Genomic DNA, 4,531 nt, shown 5'->3' with positions numbered 1-4,531 from the left:
CACTTCTTCCGCTTCGTCTACTTTGCCACTTCGCCACTTCTTCCACTTCCGCCACTTCCTCCACTTCCACCACTTCCTCCATTTCGTCCACTTCGTCAACTTCGTCCTCTTCCTCCACATCCTCCATTTCCGCCACTTCCTCCACTTCCTCCACTTCCTCCACTTCGTCCACTTCCTGCACTTTGTCCACTTCGTCCACCTCATCCACTTCGTCACCTTCGTCCACTTCGTCAACTTTGTCAACTTCGTCCACTTCCTCCACTTCTTGCACTTCTTCCGCTTCGTCTACTTTGCCACTTCGCCACTTCTTCCACTTCCGCCACTTCCTCCACTTCCTCCACTTCCTCCATTTCGTCCACTTCGTCAACTTCGTCCTCTTCCTCCACATCCTCCATTTCCGCCACTTCCTCCACTTCGTCCACTTCCTCCACTTCGTCCACTTCCTGCACTTTGTCCACTTCGTCCACCTCATCCACTTCGTCACCTTCGTCCACTTCGTCAACTTTGTCAACTTCGTCCACTTCCTCCACTTCTTGCACTTCTTCCGCTTCGTCTACTTTGCCACATCGCCACTTGTTCCACTTCCTCCACTTCCTCCACTTCATCCACTTCCTCCACTTCGTCCACTTCCTCCACTTCGTCCACTGCGTCCACTTCGTAAACTTCATCCACTTCCTCCACAACTTCCACTTCGTCAACGTCCTCCACTTCCTCCACTTCCTGCACTTCGTCCACTTCGTATACTTCCTCCACTTCGTCCACTTTGTCCACTTCCTACACTTCCCCCACTTCCTCCGCTTCCTCCACTTCCTCTGCTTCCTCCAGTTCCTACAGTAGCTCCACTTCCTCCACTTTCTCCACTTCATCCACTTCCCCCACTTCGCTGACTTCATCCAACTTCGTCCACTTCGCCCACTTCGCCCGCTTCCTCCACTTCCTCCGCTTCGCCCCCTTCATCCACCTCGTCCACTTTGTCCCCTTCGTCCACTTCGTCCACTTCCTCCACTTCGTCCCCTTCGTCCAATTCGTCCACTTCCTCCACTTCGTCCACTTGGTCAACTTCCTCTACTTCGTCTACTTCATCCACATCGTCCACTTCGTCAACTTCGTCCACTTCCTAAACTTTGTCAACTTCGTCCACTTCGTCCACTTCCTGCACTTCCTCCACTTCGTCCACTTCGTCAACTTTGTCAACTTTGTCCACTTCGTCCACTTCCTGCACTTCGTCCACTTCGTCCACTTTGCCACTTCGCCACTTCTTCCACTTCCGCCACTTCCTCCACTTCGTCCACTTCCTCCACTTCGTCCACTTCGTCCACTTCGTCCACTTCGTCCACTTCGTCCACTTCGTCCACTTCGTGCACTTCGTGCACTTCGTCCACTTCGTCCACTTCGTGCACTTCGTCCACTTCGTCCACTTCGTCAACTTCGTGCACTTCCTCAACTTTGTCAACTTCGTCCACTTCCTGCACTTCCTCCACTTCGTCCACTTTGCCACTTTGCCACTTCGCCACTTCCGCCACTTCTTCCACTTCGTCCACTTCCTCCATTTCGTCCACTTCGTCAACTTCGTCCTCTTCCTCCACATCCTCCATTTCCGCCACTTCCTCCACTTCCTCAACTTCCTCCACTTCGTCCAATTCGTCCACTTCCTCCACTTCGTCCACTTCGTCAACTTCCTCCACTTCGTCCGCTTCGTTCACTTCGTCAACTTCCTCCACTTCGTCAACTTCGTCCACTTCGTCCATTCATATACTTCCTCTACTTCGTCCATTTCATAGACTTCCTCCACTTTCTCCACTTCCTACACTTCCTCCACTTCCTCCGCTTCCTCCACTTCCTCCGCTTCCTCCACTTCCTCCAGTTCGTCCACTTCCTCCACTTCCTCCGCTTCCTCCACTACATCCACTTCATCCACTTCGTCAACTTCGTCCACTTCGCCCACTTCGTCCGCTTCCTCCACTTCCTCCACTTCGACCCCTTCATCCACTTCGTCCCCTTCGTCCACTTTGTCCACTTCCACCACTTCGTCCACTTCGTCCACTTCGTCCCCTTCGTCCAATTCGTCCACTTCCTCCACTTCGTCCACTTTGTCAACTTCATCCACTTCGTCCACTTCGTCAACTTCGTGCACTTCTCCACGTCGTGTACTTCGTCCACTTTGTCAACTTCGTCCACTTCCTGCACTTCGTCCAGTTCGTCAACTTTGTAAACTTCGTCCACTTCCTCCACTTCCTCCACTTTGCCAGTTCGCCACTTCTTCCATATCCGCCACTTCGTCCACTTCCTCCACTGAGTTCACCTCCTCCACTTCGTCCACTTCCTCCACTTCGTACACTTCCTCCACTTCGTCCAGTTCCTCCACTTCGTCAACTTCGTCCACTTCCTCCACTTCCTCCACTTCCTTCTCTTCGTCAACTTCCTCCACTTCCTTTACTTCATCCACTTCCTCCACTTCGTCCACTTCCTCCACTTCGTCCACTTCCTCCACTTCTACCACTTCGTCAACTTCGTCCATTTCGTCAACTTCGTCGACTTCGTCAACTTCGTCCACTTCGCCACTTCCTCCACTTCCTCCACTTCCTCCACTTCCTCCGCTTCCAACACTTTCTCCACTACGTCCACTTCGTCCACTTCGTCAACTTCGTCCACTTCCTCCACTTCCTCCACTTCCTCCATTTCATCCACTTCTTCCTCCACTTTGTCCACTGCCTCCACTTCCTTCACTTCGTCAACTTCGTCCACTTCGCCACTTCCTCCACTTCCTCCACTTCGTCCACTTCCAACACTTTCTCCACTATGTCCACTTCGTCAACTTCGTCCACTTCCTCAACTTCCTCCACTTCAACCACTTCTTCCTCCACTTTGTCCACTGCCTCCACTTCGTCCACTTCGTCAACTTCGTCCCCTTCGTCCAATTCGTCCACTTCCTCCACTTCGTCCACTTTGTCAACGTTGTAATCTTCGTCCACTTCCTGCACTTCCTCCGCTTCGTCCACTTTGCCACTTTGCCACTTCTTCCACTTCCGCCACTTCCTCCGCTTCGTCCACTTCGTCTATTTCGTCCACTTCGTCAGCTTCCACCACTTCGTCCACTTCTTCAACTTCGTCAACTTGGTTAACTTCGTCAGCTTCGTCCCCTTCGTCCCCTTCGTCCACTTCGTTAACTTATTCAACTTCGTCAACTTCGTCCACTTCGCCACTTCGTCCACTTTGTCAACTTCGCCCGCTTCCTCCACTTCGTCCACTTATCCCACTTCGTCCACTTCATCCACATGCCCACTTCGCCCACTTCCACCACGTCGTTCACTTCCTCCACTTCGTCCACTTTCTCCACTTTGTACACTTCCTCCACTTCCTCCACTTCCTCCACTTCCTCCACTTCCTCCACTTCCTCCACATCCTCCACTTCCTCCACTTCGTCAACTTCCTCCACTTAGTCCAATTCCTTGACTTCCTCTACTTCGTCCACTTCGTCCAATTCCTCCACTTCGTTCACTTTCTCCACTTCTTCATCCAATTCGTCCACTTCTTCCTCCACTTCGTCCACTTCCTACACTTTGTCCACTTCGTCCACTTCGTCCCCCTTGTCCACTTCGTCCACTTCGCCCCCTTGTCCACTTCGTAACCTTCGTCCACTTCGTCAACTTTGTCAACTTTGTCAACTTCGTCCACTTCCTACACTTCTTGCACTTCTTCCGCTTCATCTACTTTGCCACTTTGACACTTCTTCCACTTCCACCACTTCCTCCTCTTCCTCCTCTTGCTCCACTTCCTCCACTTCCTCCAATTCGTCAACTTCGTCCACTTCGTCCACAACCTCCACTTCGTCAACTTCGTTTACTTCGTCAACTTCGTCAACGTCCTCCACTTCCTCCTCTTCGTCCACTTCGTCAACGTCCTCCACTTCCGCCACTTCCTCTACTTCCTCCACCTCCTCCACTTCCTCCATTTCGTCCACTTCGTCAACTTCGTCCTCTTCCTCAACTTCGTCCTCTTCCTCCACATCCTCCACTTCCGCCACTTCCTCCCCTTCCTCCACTTCCTCCGCTTCGTGCAGTTCATCGACTTCGTCCACTTCGTCAACTTCGTCCACTTCGCCCACTTCGTCAACTTTGTAAACTTCGTGCACTTCCTTCACTTTTTGCACCTCTTCCACTTCGTCAACTTTTTCAACTTCGTCCTCTTCCTCCACATCCTCCACTTCCGCCACTTCCTCCACTTCCTCTAGTTCATCGACTTCGTCCACTTCGTCAACTTCGTCCACTTCGCCCACTTCGCCCACTTCGTCAACTTTGTCAACTTCGTGCACTTCCTCCACTTCTTGCACTTCTTCCGCTTCCTCTACTTTGCCACTTCGACACCTCTTCCACTTCCGCCCTTCCTCTACTTCCTCCACTTCTTCAACTTCGTCCTCTTCCTCCACATCCTCCACTTCCGCCACTCCAACACTTCCTCCACTTCCTCTAGTTCATCGACTTCGTCCACTTCGCCCACTTCGCCCACTTCATCAACTTTGTCAACTTCGTGC

Source organism: Vigna umbellata, chromosome 9 (genome assembly GCF_029865625.1).
Source record: "Vigna umbellata cultivar VRB3 chromosome 9, Vumbellata_1.0, whole genome shotgun sequence".
In the NCBI taxonomy this organism is placed as follows: Eukaryota; Viridiplantae; Streptophyta; class Magnoliopsida; order Fabales; family Fabaceae; genus Vigna; species Vigna umbellata.
Note: the sequence above shows the minus strand (reverse complement) of the source record.